Source organism: Artemia franciscana, chromosome 6, assembly GCF_032884065.1.
Source record: "Artemia franciscana chromosome 6, ASM3288406v1, whole genome shotgun sequence".
Classification (NCBI taxonomy): domain Eukaryota; kingdom Metazoa; phylum Arthropoda; class Branchiopoda; order Anostraca; family Artemiidae; genus Artemia; species Artemia franciscana.
In genome coordinates this window covers 23,074,476-23,098,003 of record NC_088868.1, presented here as the reverse complement: position 1 = coordinate 23,098,003, position 23,528 = coordinate 23,074,476, and the positions used below count along the sequence as shown (strand labels likewise).

Genomic DNA, 23,528 nt, shown 5'->3' with positions numbered 1-23,528 from the left:
TCTGATGTGATTCTGGCAAAAAATACAAAAATTCCACATTTTTGTAGATAGGAGTTTGAAACTTCTAAAGTAGGTTCTCTGGTACGCTGAATCTAACGATATGATTTTCATTAAAATTCTATGACTTTTAGGGGGTGTTTCCCCCTATTTCCTAAAATAAGGCAAATATTCTCAGGCTCGTAACTTTTGAAGGGTAAAACTACACTTGATGAAACTTATATATTTAAAATCAGCATTAAAATGCGATTTTTTAATGTAACTATTGGTATCAAAATTCAGTTTTTTAGAGTTTCGGTTACTGTTGAGCCGGGTCGCTCCTTACTACAGCTAGTTACCACAAACTGTTTGATACCGATTGTCTATGAACTCATCTTTTGAGTGATTTATTTTGGCTGTACTGTATGTCCTAGTGGATTGGATAAGTACGTAGGGTCAATGCCTCGTTCAAGTAATTAACTGATTAAATACTTGAGCTAAAAATATTTTTTTTTTTATAAAGACCAAATTATCTTTACCACGTAATATTAATGACCACCCGTACCACTACATTTTATTTGACCAATCTATCTTAATTTCTCATTAAAGGGGTTTAGCCTAGCAATGATATGATAAAGATTTATTGCCTGCCAAAACTTGTACAAATACAACAGGGGGCAGAATACAAATAAAAAAGAAAAAGAAAAAGGTAGCAAATTACAGTTTAACACAAAAATATACAACAGATTAAATAACTCAAAATTCAACTATTAAATAAAAAAAGGAAAAAAAAGAAAAAGGCAACAAAATACAGTTTACCTCAAATATATACAACAGATTTAATACACATAATATTCAACTATTGAAAATAATGCACAGAGGCGTTTGAAATGCATTAGTATCAGAACTTAGGTTTGGTTCTTAAACAGGGAAATGGAAGATTTTAAAATCAGTGATTCTTATTTTATTTTTTCAAAAGAAAATTGGATGATTTCTTTATTCCAAGTTAAATTCTATGAAACTTTCCCGTTCGAAAATGATACAGAAGCCTGTCCCTCAGATCTAATAGGTTGTAGGCTAAACACGCTTTACCTGAAGTTCAACTAATATGATGGAGATCTCTGCGTTATTATTTTATTGTATTTTCCTTTAAAATCATATAGTTGCTTTTTTAGCTTCTAAATGAGAACTCATTGTGTCTCCTTAGATTTAGCTTGACCTTTTTTGGAATTGGATATATTAGTTTAAAACCTATAGCTTCTATTGTTTTAATGCGTTCATTTTTGATTGTATCTGTTATTGTCTTCCCATTATTAGCTTTTTAATTCTTACAATGTGGGTTGTTTTGAATGAATGGTATAAATCATGTTGAGGGGAAAGGTTGATTTATATGGGTCTATACTTCAAATCGTAAAACAATGGTGGTCAAAATAGATTTGACCCTATAAAAGTCCAAAGTTTACAAATAATTTAAATCCTTTCATCAGAATAATATCTAAAGTACCCAAGCATCCAAACTTTTATAAACATAATAAGATATATTTTCAACAAACAGCCAAGAAGACATTATAAAGAAATTTACCCTATTACAACCCTGAAACCGCATAAAGAAATTTACATAAAGAAATATACACAGATAAAACTACAATAGCTTTTTTTGACAAATTTTTCACTTAAGAGAGATAGCTAACCATAGGCAGAATTCTTCAAGAATGAAATAAAAAAAAAATGTACAGATATTTGTTTTCTCAAGCGAAAAAGACAACTAATGATATCTCTGGATTACCAACAGAAATTAAACTGTGAGACTCTGGGCCTCTTGATGGGGATGGTCAATTCATACAAGCCCATCCTTAGGGTTGTAGGATGATTGTTCTCAGGCATCCACATACCCTATACAAGTCCAAAGTTTAAAGACATTTTAAGTCTCTTTGTCTTAATAAAATTTGACAATGGTTGAATTGTAAATAATAAACAAATAATATTTCAAGAATAGATTTATACCGACAGTTACTTTCCCCTAGATACTATGCACAATGTATGCTACCTAATAAGCATTCAAACTTGTATAAATTAAACAAACGACAGCCTTACAAGACATAATCATAAAGCAGTTACACAAGACTCATCCTACACTGATAAAACTATTAGAATTTTTTTTCTAGATTTTCTGAAAAATTAAGGTAGCAAGCCAAAGATTCTTGATACAATTACAAAAACTTGCTTATAACTATTTTTTTTTTAACAATATTAAAAATTGTGCCAGTCAAAACGAGGTAAACTAAGTTCGTAGAAAAAACTTTTCCCATTAAACAAGTTTTTCAGCGGAGCTTAGGAGCTACCATAAATTTAAGTCAAGCAGAAATAAAATCAAATAGTAAATTATTGTAAATTTGAATAAGGGAAATCCAAATCTTAGAGATATTAGATATTTAGTCAAGTTTAGCTTAATATGAACAAAAACAACAATATGCTGAATTAGTACTGACATAAGTCTTAAAAAGTCACAGTCTCAAATGAAGACATTGTTGCAGACACGCCGATGAGGAGTTGCTGGCACTTGCTGCCACAGTCACAAGTATTAGTATTCGCAAGAAGTTGAAATCTACACTAGTTTCTGTTGTCAGTAGTTGAAGTCGAATTTGAAATTAGTTGCAGTCACATGTAAAAACAGTTACAGTCACAAGGAGTCAACACTGCAATGATTCACAATTTCAAGAAGTCGAAGTTTCAAGTTATTGCAGTTGTAAGGAGGCACAAGTGTAAGTTGTCGCAGTCACAAGCATTCGTAGGCCCAGGTAATCACAGCCACAGTTAAAAGCAGTTCCGTTAAAATAAGTTTCATTCATAGTCTAAAGTACTTGCAGTCTTTCGTAGTCTCAGTCACAAGAACTTTATGTTGTAAGTTAAGCTTGCAATAGTTAAGCTTATTAAGTTTAGCTTAAAGTTAAGTTACAAGAGATAAATGATGTTTGAAAAGTTAAACTTGTCAAATAAAGCTTATGAAGACACAATGGTTTAGTTAAGTGAAATAGACAACTAAGTCAAGCTTAAAATGAACAGAAATTGCTAAAAACAGAATTAGGGCCAACATAAGTCACTCAAGAAGCCATCGTCGTAGTCCTGCCTGGGTGCATTTGCTGTTATTTGCAGCTGATATCAAAAAGCATTGTAATCCCAAAAAGTTAGAGTTTTCAGTAGTCCCTACTGCAAGCAGTTCCAGTCGAGGTTGAAACTAATAGTAGTTATAAGCACACAGTCACAGGAACAAGATGTCACCCCAGCCAAAGTATGCAGTCTCCAGAAGTTAGTTTCCAGTTGTCGCATTCGTAAGCACTCAGAAGTGAAGTTGTCCTGGTCACAAGCGGTCGTAGTCCCATTTACTAACAATCACATCCACAAGCAGTGGTTTTAGAAAAAGTACAATCAAGGTCAAAAGTACTCGTTTATTTGTTACGTCATTTTCATAAATAATGTCTGTATCAGGATTAAAAATTTGCTGCAAAGTTTCTCCAGCATACAAATAGCAGCCCATACTATGGATTCTTATTGAAAGAAACGGAAAAGATATACAATATTATTTTTTTGCATGAAAAATGCTACGTCAATAAAAAAATGAACAGAAATTAATTTAAAAGCTTTTCCCACAAGACAAGTTTGCAATCGATTTCTCAGTGAAGTCGGTAAGGTATATTCAATTAAAATTTTACCATTTTTACGTGTGATTGTGTAAACTTGTTATTGCATAAAACATTTCGAATTTGTCGTCTTTAAATTCTCAAAACCTTTTTAAGAAAAGAGAACATAGTTATGAAACTAAAAATGTTTAATTTTTTTAATGTTCATTTCTGTTGCTACCAAGTCTAAATTTTCTTTTAGGCATTTACACTCTGATGTTTATGAAGAGACTTTCAGCAGAAGCACACACTGCTTCTTCGTAATGTCTTTGATTTAACCAATATTCTACAGGAAAACTAGTGGATTTTGGAGTAAGTTTATACTTATGCATTCCAGATACAGAAAATGATATGAAAACAACTCTATTTTTACTGTACTAACTTGTTTCAGTATATTTGTATCTTTTGTAGTAATTGCTTGCGATGCGATGTAATAATATAAAGCTTTTGTAAGTCGAAGTTCACTGTTTCTTACAGATGTCTTAGAAGAACTATAATGACAGACTGGAAAAGTATAAAAATGCACTCAATTTAAGCTCCGATCCATTTTTTGCAGGACACAATAGTCAGAGCGGTTAACCCGTATCAACTAAGTGAGAATCCCAGATGCAAAACCAAAGTGTAGATTCTAGATGCAATAACAAAAAACTGGATAGCAAAATCAAAAACTAGATGCAATATCAAATGAAACCAAAGCGTTATTTGATGCTTTATCACCTAAGATACAAAAATTTGAAGGCGATTGATTGAATGAAGTGAAAAACGTCGCAAAGAAAGGGGCAGACGTCAATACACAAAGTACAATTACTAGTGACAACAAAAACACTCCGTTACATATAGCTACTCTTAATGGCTATAAAAGTGTTGTTACATATCTTCTAGGTTATCCTAACATAAAAACTGATATAAAAATGACAAAGGTGAAACACCATTGAATCTAATAGAAAAGAAACTAAAAAACAAAAAATTGGAAAACAGGAATATTTATGAAGATATAAAAAAAGTGGAAGATGATTGTGACTTTGTTGAAAAAGCTGATCAAACTTTAAGAGGTGAAATGGCGAACTAATATGAAAATATGGTTTTCTGTATGACGGAAAGAGCAGGACGAACAAAATTTCAGAATAGTGAATTTAAGATTGGTAGAGAAATTAAAACAAGGGAAACAAGTAATCAGAAATTTGATGATACAGTTTTTAGCAATAAAGAAAGTGGCAAGAAATATATCAGCCCAATTCAGGTTAAGCACAAAGCAGAGACTAGAAAAACCAACAATTTAGATTTAGAATCAACTAAAGGTGAGTTTGGTATACAAAAATATTTCCTTTCTTATCTTGACCTTAAACTGGATATTAGAAAATTTACAGACAAAAAGAGTTTTAATACAGAGGATAATGAAGAAGGTAAGAAAAGATAGTATTTCGAAGACGGTGAGATTCAGCATGTAGTGAAATTCACAAAAATATTGGAGGGGGGGGGCATATGTACTGAATGTATTAAAAGAAAATATAGGGTACAACTTTTTTTCTTTCTTTTTAGTTCAATAGATTCCAAAAAGGGTGTTTTTCAATAAAAACGCCAAAAAAAGAAATTTGTCGAAAACTAGCAGGAAGAAGGGGCAAGTAAACTTTCTAGGAGGAGAAAATTTCCCCCCTCCCCACCCTTTTCCAACAAAACTATTGGTAAAAAAACATTTTTTGCTCAAACTCTTCACTGAAATCATCCGGTGGAAAAGTAAATCGGTTGGTATCTATGCATTTGTGCTAATTTGTCTTCCTTTCATCCTTAGATTTATTAGAAATTAAATAATGCTTGTTTTTCTTAGTTTAATGAACTTTCAATATTATTAGATGCTTTTGGAATTTAGCAATTATCTTGAATTTGAAAATTTGTTTTTTAATCACTCTTTACTATGTTTTGTATTGAATATACAAAAAGAGATATTTTATAGAATCTAAAAGGGTAGCTTTTTTCAATGAAGAAAGAAGACATGTACTTTTTTAAATATACTTTTTAGATAATGGACAAACCTGATTACATTCTTGGTTTCATCACAAGAAATTGCTATGGCAGAATAATTTTCAATTAGACTAACATAATTCACTTCATTATCGTCAAACAGAATTCACTATAGAAGCTTGCATACACTTAAACCATACAATACTGAAAGTAATAGCACTTGTTAAAAAAAGAAGAAAAAAATTAAGTCTCACAGGTGATACTGCAGCATTAGCAATATCTGGCTGACCAAAAATTGTCACACTCCATTGTTTATGATAAATTTCTTCAATATCTTTATTTGCCTCCAAGATGCGATTTGCTATTGCAGTGACCTTCTTATAAATAGAATGATGTGGAGGCAAGACTTTTGAACCAAACTGGACCAAGAACTAAAGAAATAAATACGTTTTATATTTCGAAACTACAATTCAAATATAAAATCCCCGTTTTACAGTCGACTTCACGTTGAAATTCCAATTGCTATTCGTCTCTTCTTTTAAAACTATATCTAGGAATCTCCTTAGCTTCTATACTACTCACCATAACTGATATTTTTGTTTTGCTATTTAATTTTGATATGGTCTTTCTCAGACTTCTTATTGTTTTGATTGATAATGTATTTTAATTTTATCAGTATATTTTACAGCGTTTTAGTGCATATTCTATATTTTCTTTGTTATCTTTTTATAGTGTATTTCATATTGTATTTGTAGTATATTGTTAGGCTTAAAAAGCGAAGCATCTGCGGTTAAAACACTTTTAGCTAATCCTAAAGAATTATGGAGGATTTATCCTCTGCTTGCCAATAGGGGACCCAAAGGATCAATCATCGCTGACGCAACACAGGGCAAGAGGCTGGCTCCATATCCCCGTAAAAAGGGAACCAGCAATTGAAACGTCGATTTGAGACCCTTTATCAATGTCGCTGCAGGATTATTATCCTCCTGTGATTAGGTGTAGAAACCCTATGAAAGATTATTATAGCTTTTCTTATTGTGGCTGTTTTAAAATCTTAAAAATCTTTTCTTGCTCCAGATCTTTTCTTGGCTGTCTTATTTTTCTAATCCATATTGGTATGAATTACATTTTGATCCCATAGCAATAAATTACAAGCAACGACCTATATTCTGATTTCATTTTATACTACAGGTAATATCCATATCAAAATGTTAAAATGTACTAATCTAAAAGAAAAAAAATACTGGAAAGAAATCTGTACATCCAAGTTTTAAACAAGGAGATAAGACGCGTTTAATAATACAAAGATAAACAAATTTATTCTTAAATGTGACAAAATGAGTCAAACACTATTTATTTAACGTTATGTCCCTCTTTTTGTTACTGTATGTGTTACTCGAAGGGTCTCGAAATGAAAATTAGATTTGTTTGATTGATGGAGTCAGTGTTTAGCACCTTTATAACCATTCAAAAGAGCGAAATTATCATCGTTTTTTTCTTGGGGGGGGGGGGGGGGTACTGGTTCAACAAAGATTTCTTTTTTAAAAATATTTTTACTTCCTACAATTCCTCCCAAAGTAAAAAATTCTCCCCAATGTAGATCATCTGTCAAATCTGTTTAGTTTGAAGCCGCATGCAGGATGCCTACACTGCCAACAAGACCACAAAGTTCTTCCTTCTATATTATTTCAAACTTAACAAGATGAGTCTGAAGTACATTTATGCGCATTAGATGTTTCAAAAGTTGTAGTCAGATTTGATCTGTAGTAGCAGATTTTCGAATATGTCAAGAACTGAGGGTCACTCCCCCCATATCAGTTGGACTTAGAAAGGACCCCATAAGGCATAACCGAGATGCTTACTGTTGCTTTCCACCAAATTCAGCTGAAAACTCACCCCCACACGCTATTTTTTCCTTCCATTCAGAGTCAAATCGGTTCTTTATCCCCCAAAATCATAACAAGAACAGTATATTTTACTTCTCAGAAAATACGCTTAAGAAAATAATTCTGTTATATTAGGACTTTTTTCAACCAAGGCGATGACAGACAAACTAATATATATGAATATTTTGTGGAAATAAAATTAGTAAGTCTTAACATGATTGGGTTTATCTTAACTTTAGCAAAAATTATCTCCAGTAATGGTGCTAAGGCTGTTTCGCTTTCAGTTTTATTTCTTTCACGTGTTTGTTAATTGTGAGTCATCTTATAGTTTTGTTTAAATTTTCTCTTTCTTTGAGGATGGGTACTGCACATATGGCCAACATATTTTATTTTATTTCTCTGACTTTGACTTTTGCATGATAGATATATGTGCGGTTTTTGCATTGATCGTCCAAAAATCCTTCTTGTAGAAGTCTAAAGAGAAAATTTTTTTGGAGACTTTCTTATTGTAGAGGTCAGGTTATGATTGAACCCTCAACATCCCAACAGGAAACAGCTGGAGCACTTTCTTGCCAAACAGAAACTACCAAGATATTTACCATCATGTTTTTTCAAGATCTGACAACCCCTTTTGACAGTTTCGAATCATAATTTATAGCATTGTGGCACATGTTGGAAGACCGTCTCCTCTACCCTGTCAATAAGCAGGATCACCGCCAGAAAAGTTTCAGTATATTTTTGTGCTTAAGCTCAAAATTTTAAGCAATTTCTTAAAATTTGACTCCAGTTAGGTTTCTGAAAAAAATGAATTTGTCTTTTCGAATTTGAGGTCAAGTTTTTCAGAATCAACTCCTGCAAATAAAGAAGACATAATAGTTTTCGACAAAATGTTTATCAAGAAAAATCTTATGCCCTGCATTGGTCCAATATAACATGATCAGTAAGAATTTTGTTTTTGGTGATAGGACACTTTTGCCTAATTTCTTTTTCATTCTACTTAGTAAGTGAGGCAGAAATCTTTTTTTAAATAAATTTTACATGCTTCACTGAAACTTACTTCTCCTATTCATGAGCTACGCATCACAAAACTAAACTTCTATCTTTTACCATTTCAAAACAACAGACAAAACGATTATGAAAAAGAAGAGAAAAGAAAAAATAAAAGCAATGTTTCTTCGTTGAAAAATTAGATGTAGCCTTAGTACAAAGCAATCCAGTTTCTTTCTCGAAAATCAAATGAAGGAAGACGTTCCATCTATGTTGTATACCTGAAACTTTTTCCAATGATTCAGATTATGATTCCAACTTTTGTTTCTCTCTTTCTGTTGATGAAATGCTTCTTGCGTAACTATTTCCAACTTAAAAATTGACTTGGTTTTAAATTCACTTGGTTTTAAATTCAACAGATTTAAATGAAACAAAGGGCAAACTGAAAAAAAGGCCAAGCCCAAATACAGGGTAAATACATGAATAAACAAGCAAGCTCTACGAAATACATGGAGCAGAAATACCAGATGAAATCCATTGCAAAAGATTTATTTTCCTGAAACATCACTGATGAAACTAGTCAACGTAGTAAGTTAGTCGGTTTTTTTTTTAATAGCCTCTAATATGAATCAAAAAGCTTCTCCGGTATACTTACACTTTCAAATTCAAATTTTGAAATTTCAAGAAGGCTCTTATCAGAAACAAACACAAAACGTCTACGACCAATTACTGGGGCTTCTTCCAGGTGTGTAAACTAAAACGCAATTCCACCATTGGTCAAATCACCAAATAAACCTAGAGCAAAGAATATTATGGTTGTAAGTGTAACTTATTGGGTAAGTAACCATATCCATCTATTCTTTTTTAAAAAGACAAGTTATTGACTACACAACTGATAATAATAATTGCATGATATTATACTAATCACATAAAACCAAAACAAAGTATGTACAGATAGAAAAAATCTGTTTTGTTGAATTTATTTTGGCTTCTAAGAAAGGGTGAAAAAATATTTCTTGATTGTATTCATACAAGTGCCCAATAGATATTAGCCATATGTTTGAGTTATTTTTACTTTATCTCTTTTTATCTCAATTAATTTTATGTTGTTTTTGTGCTCTTTCTTTTTATTTCTTCTTTTTTATTAGAATTTCACACATACCTTAAACAGAATCTTGAGCTTTGTTTGGAAATTACGGATGCTCAAGATTTGATCTCGCTTGGGAACATCAGCCTGTGTGCTCCTCCAAAATTTTTTAAGATTCTTACAGTTTTCGAATAGATTCTCATGTTCTTAATAAAATTTATCTATTTATTGCACTTCTTCTTGGATCGTTGACCCCCTTGCCCATGAGAAACTACTACACCCTGAATTCTGTGTTTTTTACTTACTTGAACATTAAGTTCCTAAATTTCTTTCATCTTCACTTGTCATTAACTTGAAACCATTCAGGTTTTGAGTGTCTCTTTATTCTGTGTGGGGTATCTACATGTCTTTATGACATGTGGGTGGAAAGACAACAGATTTATCTGAATATCACTAAAAAAATTGTGATTCCTTGCTGAAATTAATCTGAACCACTGCCATTATAGTTAAAAGGCAACAAAAATGACTGAATGAATGAATTTTATAACCCATCAATAGTAGGACAAAGGCACGGCGATGGTGAATAAAAAAAAAGACACATTCAAAAATAGGAACAAATATAAACAAAATAAAAGCATGAATAAACTAGACTTTTCAAAATAGTAAACCACTCCAAGGGTGGCAAACCTCTTTTGACGACAAGTTTACATTTAAATTATCCAGCTGTACGATCGGATTGAGAACTCTATAATATTGTTTCAGTATGGTGTTACAGGACCATATTGGAGCACTCAGAAGAAATTTTACATAGCCAAAAAAAAAACTTTCTAGTCTGCTTCTTGACACTTTCATTCAGAATAACTATGAACAGAACTAAGTACAAAACATACTACTACTACTACTAACTACTACTAATAACTCACTGCAGCACCAAGCCGCCTGAGGCCAACACAGCTACGCACGCTCCTCCTCCAACCTAATCTATTTAAAGCCTCCCTCTTTACACCCTCCCAGGAAGTTCCCATTTCCTTTAAATCCTTATTTATGACATCCTCCCAACCCAGACAAGGACGACCTGCTTTCCGTGTAGCCCCAGACGGTTGGCCAAAAAGGACAATCTTCGGTAATCTGTCATCCTTCATCCGTAGAACGTGGCCTAGCCATCTCAACCTTTCTTTCATTATAGCCCCAGAAAGCAGGATTGAACCACACTTTTCGTACAACCTACTGTTTGAAATACGGTCAGTCAGCCGGTTACCCAGAACAATCCGTAGGCAATTTCTCTGGAAAACATCTAGTAAATTTTCATCTGCTTTTCGGAGTGTCCATGCTTCAGAGCCATATTTGACCACTGTCATCACTGTAGCTTCCAATATTCTAATCTTGGTTTGTAGGCTTATCTTTCTATTCTTCCAAACTTTTTTTAACTGTGAAAAAACACCCTGAGCTTTAGCTATTCTACTTTTAACATCTTCACTGCTCCCACCATCTTTACTAATAATACTACCAAGGTAACTGAAGCTCCCAACCTGATCAATCTTTTCGTTACCTAAGGTCACCTGTTCATCTTCACTTATTCCTAACCTTAGTGACTTAGTCTTCTTAACATTAATTTTCAAGCCTGTTTTAGCACCCTGAACTCGTAAAACCTCTAAAAATTCATTCATTTTGCTCACACTTTCATCTAATATGCTTAAATCATCAGCATAATCTAAGTCCAGGAGCGTTCTTCCTCCCCATTTGATTCCATGGTCTCCAATTGCCTTTCCTGTGCTCCTTAAGACGAAGTCCATCAAAATGATCCATATAAAGGGGGATAGAACACAACCCTGCTTAACTCCTGATTTAATACAAAACCAGTTGCTAACCTCATTTCCTACCTTAACCGCAGCAGTATTATTCTCGTACATAGCGCAAATCACTTTAATGTATTTTTCTGGTATACCATATAACGATAAGACCTTTGTTAACGCTGTTCTATCAACAGAATCGAAAGCTTGCTCATAATCGATAAAACTAAGGACCAAAGGTGTTTTACAACGAAGGGACTTCTCAATTATTAACCTAAGAGTGAAAACATGGTCGACACATCCTCTACCTTTTCTAAAACCGCATTGTTCTTCCCTTAAAACTTTGTCTACAGCATGTCTCAGTCTAAAAAGTATCATATTACTCAGTAATTTGCTACCTACAGAGACCAGACTAATGCCTCGATAATTCCGACATTCACTCTTGTCACCTTTCTTATACAGTGGTTTAATTAAGGTTTTCCTAAAATCATTGGGTACTTCCCCTTTTTCAAAAATCATGTTCATAATCTTCAGTAGCTTATTCCTAACCTCAGAGCCACCATATTTAAGGAACTCATTAATCATACTATCAGCACCTGGGGCCTTATTATTTTTTAATCCTTCTAGTACTGTCGCTAATTCTTCCTCACTAAACAAATCTTCCTTCACATCCAAGGTATCACAAACTTTTTCATTTTCATCTATATCTTTTCCTGCAACTGTATCTCGGTTTAGCACATTCTCAAAATGTTCCACCCATCTTTCTTTAACTTTTTCCTTATCACTAATTGTGGCCCCATTTCTATCTTTAACTGGGACTAGTCCGGATCGGCTACTCCCTTTCAATTTATTAACATGCCAGTATAATATTTTACTATTATGCCGTCTAGCCGCATCTTCCAGATCCTCAGCAATTTTATCCATCGCCTCCATTTCACATCTCCTTAGTTCATATTTTAATACTTTCTCCACTTTCTTTACATTCCTTTTGTTTTCATACGACCTATCGCTCAGATAATTCTTATACAAACCCCTTCTACTCTCTATTAAACCTAAAGCTTTTTCACTAATATTCCTAGTTGCTGTCTTAGCACTCTTCCCTAGGACACCATCAGCAACTTCACAAAACATGGGGAAGAACATCAGCAATATACATTTTCGCGACAAGCTTTTTGGTCATAATTGTTTGCGACAGCACTAAAGAAGCATAAGCAGCCGAGATTTTTTTTCAGTTCTAGCCACCAATAACTTTCTTGTTGACGATATTTAATCGTCAACAAGCGCTAGGTAATAGGTAGGGCTAGGTAAGTAAGCTCTTGAGATGGGGCAACATATGCTCCACCAAGATTCACTGAAGTTGAAGATGGTTAATTAAACAGAAGAACTTGGAATTTCCAAGCGTTAAGATTCAAACCAATCTTTCTCAGCTCACTCGATATCACATCAAAACTCTCCTCTACACTAGACACTGACTGACTCAAGCTTAGCAAGTCATCTGCATAACATAATACTGATGCGTTAGTCACTTTTACAACACATGAAATCGGTATGCTATTCTGACTTGCAGTGTACTATTATTATACACCATCGGAGACGTAATTGCACCCTGTTTAATACCTATAGACAAAGGGATATCAGCCGGGACGATTGAACCCGCAATTTTCAGGCGTACCTTTAGGTGGCGATACATATAAAAGAGCGGACCAACAAAATCAATTGCAACCCAACGCCTAATCAGCTCCAACATTCCCTGTAAATGAATCATTGACCCAAATGCATTAGTAATATCATACCCACTAACAACCAAAATTTCTCCTTTCCAAACAGAATCTACCAATACCAAACAAAGGGATCTCAGTGTATGAAAGCACCCAAGCCCCTGCTGAAAACCGAACTGGAATGGGGGCATCTTACAAATCCTTTGAACATCATGAAAAATCAACAGCTCAAAAATTTTTGGTAATACGCTTGACACCATAATAGAACACAAGGGGTCAAACAAGTGGGTCTAGGCAAGATACCCATATACAAACATAAGCAAACTTGTGGGCTTTAAATAATTTCTCAACCTTTCATGTTTAAAAATGTCTAAAACATATATTGGTTATTTTTTGTTCCTTTAAGTGATTTAAGTCTGAAAGTTAGAGCTAATAAGTAAATCCTAAGCTTTACTTTAAAGAGGCCCTCTCCTTCACCCTCCCTGATGGGGCAAGATTAAAAATCACTTTGTATGCCTTGCTTGAGCTTTAAAAACAAGGCTCAAAAGTAAAAAATATATAATAAAATTGAAGGTTCATTAAACTAAGAAAAACTAGCATCATATAATTTCTAATAAATTTAAGGATGAATTGAAGGCAAATTAGCACAAATGCATAGATACCAACCAATTTATTTTCCACTGAACTATTTCAGTGAAGAGTTTGAGCAAAATTGTTCTTACCAATAGTTTTGTTGGAGAAAGACGGGGGAGGAATTCCCCCCCCCCTAGAAAGTTTACCTCCCCCCCTTTCTCTCTGCTATTTTTCGAGAAATTTCTTTTCTCGTTTCAACAACATTTAAAAACCTTTTTGAATAGCCAAATTTAGTAGTTTCCTGTCAAAAAAGCAAAAATTTCTGTTCTTTTTGTGCTTTCATTTTTTTAAATTATGCTGTTAATAAAAATACGAGAGGTATGAGGTAGAATTTTGTTAATGATTTCCAGTATCCCACTAATATCATTGACCATCTTTTCAGCAACAGCAAAAGTAGCATGGGTAAAATGAGGTTCGCCACCTATAATTTGATCGATAATACCTTGGTTTTCACCTCCACTTCTAATATCTTTGATCCAACCATTAATCTCCTTTTGTTTTGTAGAGGACACTTTTTTAAAATCTTTGTTATTCAACAATGTGTATAGTGCTTTGTTTTTTTTAACTCTTACTTTGTTTTTTTTTTTAACTTTTAGTACTGTTGTTCAAGTGACCTTTTATTCCCTGGTTTTGTGAAATCTATTGCTTGTTTCTTCTCAAGATGTATATAGTAGAACATTGTTTCTATGAAACGTTCATATAAATCTGCAATGTTAAGTTGACTTGGTAGGGCTGGTTTTTTTTTTATTTAGAATGTTAGTAGCATTTAAAAATTCTTTAAATCCTTGCCATTGTTTCGTTTGCTTTCCCTCTTTATTCTCATAAAAAATGTTTGCTACCATCGACGTGTGTAATGGAATGCTAGTAAATTCTGTCTATATTAATAGTTGATGTAGAAAATCCTGTAATTAACTCATGTCCATAAATTTCAAGCTGTTGATCATCAACCTGAGAAACTTTTTCATCCTTGAGTTTTTGTTTCCAAAATTTAACTAAAAAATCTAATTGATCTGAATCCTCAAGAAATGGCTTCAGATTATAAGCAAGAAAACCGAACGTATTTTCTAAATCTGTTTTCAAATTTGACCTGGTAAAACAGGTAAAGGATACAGCATTAGACTTTACAGTCCCTACTTGCAGTGCTGATCTCCGTTTCTTGGCCCTTCAGCTAGGAAGTGCAATGGGGGGATGGGGGGCAACCATCCTATGCTTTCGCACACCCTTCCTGTTTACCTTCTCCAGATTTCTCCAGGTACCCATTTAGAGCTGGATCGACTCTGGCTAAGCTTACAGAGTCATGCTACTGACCCCCATCCCAAACTGAACAATTGGGTACATTGGGATTCAAACCCGCGTCCTCTCAGACAAAGGATCCTTAATCCATTGCATCAATCCACCCAACCAGCGATCTTTTTCTTAGAGCCTAGTTGGGTTATGCTAGACAATAAGGAATTATATAGATCAAATAGACTTTCTTGACTATAGGACCAATCATCACATTCTATTATCAACAAATTTGTGGCTGAGCCCTTGAATGCATTGAGCCCTACAGCTTTTTTATATTGATCACTCTATAAAACTTCTTCTAGGGCAATGAAAACTCTATTACCTTTATCTAAACTATAATCGTTTTTAGTTTTAATGTACTGCAAAAGTTTTATGCTACTGAAAAGATATTCTGAAGTTTGTAGATGAAATACAGATCCATTAAAATAATCTAAAAATTGATATAGTCCAGGTAATACATGTAAGTTTTCAAATAAACCATACAAAAGGGTTTGTTTGTCATAAATTATAGTCATGCTAGCTACTATTATGGACGTGTGGATTTTGTATTCCAATTCTTTTAAGTAACTTACAGAATTTTCCCCATCAATCCAGCCAGAAGGACAACCCCCCTTTTTTAAATAGGCTTTTTTCTAGATTTTGTCAATAATGTTTAAATGAAGTACCAAGTATTTCATTGAAAGGAGTATCTTTAAATATTTCTTGCTGATTTAGACCACAAAGTTCCAACTCTAAAAAATCTGCTTTAGGTTGATTAATTACAAAACTAACTGATTTATAAAGTTTTTTTATTTCGTCTTCTTGTTCAGATACTCTTAAACGTTTGTTGTTATTTTGACTTTCGAAATCAGAAATCGTTTGCGATAGACTCGTTTCTGGTTTATCACTTATCTAATTAAGTTGTTTATAGTTTTTATAGTCATGTTTCTTAGGTCCTGACAACAAATCAAAAATATCTGTAATACCTAAAGGTACATCCTCTTTGAATTTGAAGTTTGCTTCCTCTAACTGCAGAGTGTCGAATTAACACTGATAAACAACACTACATACTGAATCTCACCATCTTCAAAATGCTGTCTTTTCTTAGCTTCTTCATTATCCTCTGTGTTAGAACTCTTTTTGTCTGTAAATTTTCTAATATCCATTTTAAGGTCAAGATAAAAAAAGGAAATATTTGTGTATACCAAACTCATCCTTAGTTGATTCTAAATCTAAATTGTTAATTTGTTTAGTTTCTGCTTTGTGTTTAACCTGAATTGGGATGATATATTTCTTGTCACTTTCTTTATTGCTAAAAACTGTATCATCAAACTTCTGATTACTCGTTTCCCTTGTTTTAAATTCTCTACCAATCTTAAATTCACTATTCTGAAATTTTGTTTGTCCTGCCATTTCCATCATACAGAAAACCATATATTCATATTTCTCCACCATTTCACCTCTTCAGGTTTGATCAGTTTTTTCATCAAAGTCACAATGATCTTCCATGTTTTTTTTTGTCTTCATAAATAGTCCTGTTTTCCAATTTTTCGTTTTTTTAGTATCTTTTCTATTAGATTCAATGTGGTTTCACCTTTGTCATTTTTATATCAGTTTTTATGTTAGGATAACCTAAAAGATATGTAACAACACTATTATAGCCATTAAGAGTAGCTATATGTAATAGAGTGTTTTTGCTGTCTCTAGTAATTGTACTTTGTGCATTGACGTCCGCCTCTTTCTTTGCAGCGTTTTTCACTTCATTCAATTGATCGTCTTCAGATTCTGGTATCTTAGATGATAAAGTATCAAATAACACTTTGGTTTCATCGGGAAGTTTTTTGACGTTGCATCTAGAATCTACACTTTGGTTTTGCATCTGGGATTTTCACTTAGTTGATAAGGGTTAACCATTCTAACTATTGCATCCTGCAACAAATGGATCAGAGCTTAAAATTGAGTGCATTTTTACACTTTGTCCAGTCTGCCATTATAGTTCTTCTAACACATCTGCAAAAAAAAAAAAACCTGTGAACTTTGACTTTCTAAAGCTTTATATTATTACATTGCATCGCAAACAATTACTACAAAAGAAACAAATATACTGAAAGAAGTTAGTACAGTAAAAATAGAGTTGTTTCCATGTCATTTTCTGTATCTGGAATGCAAAAGTATAAACTTACTCCAAAATCCATTAATTTTCCTCTAGAATATTGGTTAAATCAAACGCATTACGAAGAAGCAGTGTCCTCCTGTTGAAAGTCTCTTCATAAACATCACAGTTTAAATGCCATAGGGAAAATTTATACTTGGTAGTAACAGAAATGAACATTCAAACAAATGAACATTTTTAGTTTCATAACTACAATCTGTTTTCTTATAAAAGTTTTGAAAATTTAAAGACGACATCTTCAAAAAGTTTTATGCAATAACAAGTTTACACAATCAGACATAAAAATGGTAAAAATTTTAATTGAATATACCTTACCGACTTCAATGAGAAATCGATGGCAAACTTGTCTTGTGGAAAAAATTTTTTTTTAAATTAATTTCTGTTTGTTTTTTTATTGACATAGTATTTTATATTTATTATATATCTTTTCAGTGTCATTCAATAAGAACCCAAAGTATGGGTTGCTATTTGTATGTTGGAGAAACTTTTCAGCAATTTTTAATCCTGATACAGACAGCATTTCTGAAAATGACGTGAAAAATAAACTTAACATCATTCCCAAAAGATTCTATCCATTCTCTTTGACAACCTGGATACACTTTCACTCTTTTCATTTATTTAAATTGTAAAAGCAGAAGTAGTAATAGTAGTATCCTCAAAAGTTTCATTGCTTATCGTTTTGAAAATATAATGCAGTAAATGTTATATGTTATACTTAATAATCATTTTTATTGGACATTGCTTTTATTGGATCATATTCCAATTAATTTTTATTATATTTTTAACGGATTGCATTAGAGCTGCTCATAGTTTAACTGAATTCCAGCCCTCTCTCCCCTTCCCCCCATCTAAAGTCTGGATAGAGTCCTGGTTTTTATAGAAAAGTTTGCTTATTTAGTTGATCTTGTCTTTTTCTTTTACTCTTTAATTCACAGATAACAAAATCAGTGCAAAATTCTAGATGAGATGCATTGTGCTCTGAAAGCAAGCAGTTGAAAGGCATTTTCTGATGAATCATATTCTTAAAATGAGATGAAGAGATCTCCTGCTTTCTTTCAATCATCAAAGACAAAGGACCAAGCAAATCAAAAGATAGCAAAAGACAAATAGACCAAGCAGTTGAAAGGCATTTTCTGATGAATCATATTCTTAAAATGAGATGAAGAAATCTCCTGCTTTCTTTTAATCATCAAAGACAAAGGACCAAGCAAATCAAAAGACATCAAAAGACAAATAGGCCAAGCAGTTGAAAGGCATTTTCTGATGAATCATATTCTTAAAATGACATGAAGAAATCTCCTGCTTTCTTTCAATCATCAAAGACAAAGGACCAAGCAAATCAAAAGACATCAAAAGACAAATAGACCAAGCAGTTGAAAGGCATTTTCTGATAAATCATATTCTTAAAATGAGATGAAGATATCTCCTTCTTTCTTTCAATCATCAAGGACAAAGGAACAAAGACGTTTATAGAATATTTTTAACTAAATTATTTTTTTTAAGAATATTTTTACCTAATAACATTTTTATTAAAACTGCTATTCTCCACTAACACTAGCCGCGCAAGCCTTAACACTAATTGCACACGCTTGAAAACGTAACACCAGTGCTTATTGGATCTAATTATAATTTTGGGCAGCATTTCCAAATCAAAGGAAAAATATAAATTATCTGTTCAATTAGCTCCAGCAGTCAACAATTTATTTAAAGATTATTCATATTTATTGAAAAAAAAATATTCAATCATTCATTTTGCCACTACATCTTAAGTAAGATAAAAGTATAATAATGAAACTTCTTAATGGAAACATGTAAAATTGTTTCGATATAAGAGAAGTAGAAAAAAAAACTTTTCTCAAGTAGCTGCAAACTGAATTCTTGCCTTAAGTCAGTATATGCAATAACAACTAACAATCCTAGTTGTCAATTATTATAAGTGTATAAATTCCATTTCATCTGTATTCTACATAAGTAAAGAGTAAAAAAAATGATAAACCAATACAGAGAAAAATTCCAATTAAAAAGATTTTTTTCCAACTTTATATAAATTATACATTTTTAATTAACATATTTCAAAAATACTATTAAAGCTCCCTACCATGCGTTTACTTCTACTCTTGTGTTAACTGATAAACAATGTTTTATCCTAACTTAAAATTTAATGTCTTTTTTTTTCTTTCCTCCAAGCTTTAAAAACATCGATATTCTAACATTGCTAGCACATTGCTTTCCAAAAATTACATGTTGATCTAAAATTATAAATAGTAAAATACTTGCCATAGAATACTTAATAACAGAACCAATTATTCTCTATTATATTACTACAGGAACTACCAAAAACAGCATTAATGAGTATTGGAGCCATAATAGTGCTAGAGGTCGCTCTGTCCCATACCTCAACAATAGAAATTCAACTAATATTGCTGGCAATTTATCATTTTTTAAATTAATAATTAGCATAGCCCTAATGGCACTGGAGATTGCCCATCCCCAGTCCTTAAAAATAAAAATTCAACTGACGTTGTTGGCAAAGTTTATCCTTTTAGTATGTAGAAATAAATAATTTTATATTCTTTTACCAATAATTGCTCACTTCTAGAAACTGTTCCTTATACACATATGTAAAAAATTGCTTCTGGTCTCTTGCCCTATAACAAACAAGGTAAAGGCCATTACAAAAAGAGCTAAGAGCTCATATGGTACTTATGACAAGGCCAGAAGAGCCAAGAGCTCATATGGCATGACCTCTAGCAAAATTCTAAGAATCAATAGATTGATTTAAAAGGAAAATCAGAGGCTTATCACTGGTCAGGATATGAAATAAGAGTTCTGAGACACAAGGTCCTTCTAAATATCAAAATTCATTCAGATCCAATCACCCATTTGTATGTTAAAAATACCTCATTTTTTTAATATTTAAACTCCCTTCTGCCCCCAAGATTGTCAAATCGGGAGGAAATGACTTTATCAAGTCAATTTGAGCAGGTCCCTGACATACCTACCAATTTTCGTCATCCTTAGCATGCCCAGAAGCACTGGACCCCCCTAACACCCCCAAAAAGAGTGAATCCAGTCTGGTTACGTAAATTGCGTATCTAGAACATTTGCTTATTCTACCTACCAAGTTTCATCCTGATCTCTCCACTCTAAGCAAATTCCAAGATTTCCTGTTTCCCCCTCCAACTCCCCCCAAAGTAAACAGATCTGGTCGGGATTTAAAATAAGAGGTCTAAGACATATATTCCTTCTAAATATCAAATTTCATTAAGATCCAATCACCCGTTTGTAAGTTAAAAATACCTCAATTTTTCCATATTAACCCCCCCCCATAACTCCCCCAAAGAAATCGGATTCAGTATGGTTATGTCAATCACGTATCTAGGACTTATGCTTATTTTCCCCACAAAGTTTCATCCCAATCTCTCCATTCTATGCATTTTCTAAGATTTCCTGTTTCCCCCTTGAACTCCCCCCAAGATCACCGGATATGGTCAGGATTTAAAATAAGAGCTTTGAGAGATGAGGTCCTTCTAAATATTAAATTTCATTAAGATCTGATCACCAATTTTTAAGTTAAAAATACCTCTTTTTTCAATTTTTCCTCTCCCTCCAGCCCACCTGATGGTCGAGCAGGGAAACGACTGTTATCAAGTCAATTTGTGCAGGTCCATGACAGGCCTACCAATTTTCATTGTCCTAGCATGTCCAGAAGCACCAAACTCACCAAAGCACTGAAAATCTCCCCAGACTCCCCTAGATTTCCTAAGCATTTTCCAAGATTTCCAGTCCCCCCACCAACTCCCCCCAATGACACTGGATCCAGTCAGGATTTAAAACAAGAGGTCTGAATTACAAGGTCCTTCTAAATATCAAAGTTCATCAAAATGCAGATACTTGTTTGTAAGTTAAAAATACCTCATATTTTCTATTTTTCTAAACTAACCCAGCACCCATCCTCAAAAGACAGCAGCAATCGTGTATCTAGAAAATGTGCTTATTTTTCCCACCAAGTTTCATCCAAATCCCTCCACTCTAAGCATTTCCCAAGATTTTAGGTTTCCCTCTCTAACTCCCCCCAATCTCACCAGATCTGGTCAGGATTTGAAATGGGAGCTTTGAGACACAATATCATTTTAAATATCAAATTTCATTAAGATCTTATCTCCCATTCCTAAGTTAAAAATACCTCATATTCTCTAATTTTTCCAAATTAACCATCCCCCCAGATGGATAAATCAGAAAACAACTATTTCTAATTTAATCTGGTCTGGTCCCTGATACACCTGCCAAATTTCATTGTCCTAGGTTATCTGGATGTGCCCAAACTAGCAAAACCAGGACAGACAGACAGAATAACAGAAATTGCAATTGCTTTATGTCAATTGGTAAATACCAAGTGCCATTAAAAGGTAGACATGGAGCTAACATAAAACCTGAATATACAGTGCAGGAGGATTGGATAATATGTAAGATAAACTTATTCATCACAAAATAATCAACAATATTTAACAATTGTTGCTACAGCAGCAACTAGGCCTACACAACCCACTTTAACAGAAACAAATTTAGATGATCATTAGCATAGCCTAATGCATGAAAAGGCCAAGTGACTAAAAAGTAGCTAAACTAGAATTTTTCCAGTAAAATTCTTGACTTCTTTCTATCTCGGAAAGGATTTAGGTTAGGAAAATGAAACTTTCAGGGATGGGTCTACAGGCTAAAGTATGTCCCAGGAAGGTATTTTAAAGTACCCACCTCTACTCCTTCTCCCATAGAGGGCCCTGAAATTTACCTACATGACAGGTCTATACCTATTGAAATTTTGACAAAACAACATTTTACCTTCATTTTCAGTTACTAGTTGCTTTTTCTCTGCCTTTAGTTCTGAAAATGAAATTCCTGTTATTTGAGTAGAATTTTGAGCCATATAAATGTTTTTTTTTCAAAATTTAGGAAATGTATTTGCATACCTTTAAAACCTTATAAAATGGAATTGAGCAAAGTTATGAAGCTGAAAACAATTTTGTTGTACTTCAATTAAGTAGAAGATCTGTTTTGCAAGGTATCATTTTTATAACACACATATTTTTAAAGGTCATCAAAGGTCAGGGCCCTCTAGAGGGAGAAGAAGTGGAGGTAGTTGCCTCAAAATACCTTCCCGGGACAAACTTTAGTCTGTAGATTCATCCCTGAAAGTTTCATTTCCTAACCTAGACCCTTTCTGAGATAGTAAGAAGTCAATTAACTAGAATTTTACCTTTTTCCCAAACTGTTACTACATCTATGGTAAAAAAAAAACTTGAAAGTCTGAACAACATTAGGAATGTTAGTTCTGTCATCATTCATCCCTGACTGCTAAAAGATGTTGCAAGTGAAATTGTCCTCACCCTGACTATACTTATCAAAAATTCCCTTAATCATAAGAAAGTCCCCTCCTAATGGAAACTTTACCATGAAATGTAGCCTAATGCTAGCTTACCTAGGATCTTATTCTTTGGTAAATTTCCATGCAGTCAATCACAAGAAACCTACAATAAGACAACCAAAGGCCAATCTTATAGATACAATAAATCATTCGTGTGTACCTGCCTCAATTTTAGGGTTGAGAAAGAAGCCCTGGGTATAACTCAAATTGGAAAACAATTTAGCCAAGCCAAGAAAAAATAATAGGCCTAGACTATATGGGATTCAGTTGGCTGGGCCTTGGAAGGCTAGCTAGAAATCACTAAACCATGATGGAGAAGGCCGAGGGTAGGCCTATATAAATAAGTAGTTTCAAAGACAATAGAAAAAACCAAACCTTTTTATCTAGCTAAAAGCAAATATTTTAAACTTGAGCTACTTCATCATCCAGAGTCACATGTGGAAATGAATATAAAAGTGTTTAGAAAGATAAACTAATTTTATTTCCTCACGCTGAAATAATTTTCTTCGAGTGCATGGCAAACAGAGTTGCGTTCGAATCGACTCGAAAAAGTCAACTTAAAAGTTGACTTTTTTCTCTGCTGCCGTTTTATTTAGTAAAAAGTTGACCTAGAAAGTCAACACAGAATTGCGAATCGAACGCTTCAATGGCAAAAAATTTAGAAATATGAAATCGTTTAGTCTAAAGAAAAGACAAGGAAATTGTTAATAGGCCTAGTGGAAATAATCTTAGCTTTTCAGTGACCTGTAAGTAATCTTATGCATATTCCTTAGGATTTAAAGGGTTTTTGGTGTTCTAGGCCTATCTTGCATAGGCTAAGCTTAATAAGGAATGAGAAGAAAATTTTTATGTTGTTAAAAACGTTGATTCTCAGGAAGGCAGCTGTCACATTGGTGAGTTATTCTAATATTACCAAATCTAACAGGCCTAGTTTCTAAACCAACCTATAAT

The 23,528-nt window shown here is 33.3% G+C and overlaps 1 long non-coding RNA gene across 1 annotated transcript; it reads right to left on the bottom strand.

Moving 5' to 3' along the window:
* Positions 1 to 601: 601 nt before the first annotated feature.
* On the bottom strand, positions 602 to 23,101 carry LOC136028202 (uncharacterized). The gene is made up of 4 exons (XR_010617759.1): positions 22,953 to 23,101; positions 15,966 to 16,989; positions 9,141 to 9,280; positions 602 to 6,043 (listed from the first exon to the last, which is right to left on the bottom strand). It is a non-coding gene; the product is annotated as an uncharacterized LOC136028202 (long non-coding RNA).
* Between the last annotated feature and the right edge of the window lie 427 nt (positions 23,102 to 23,528).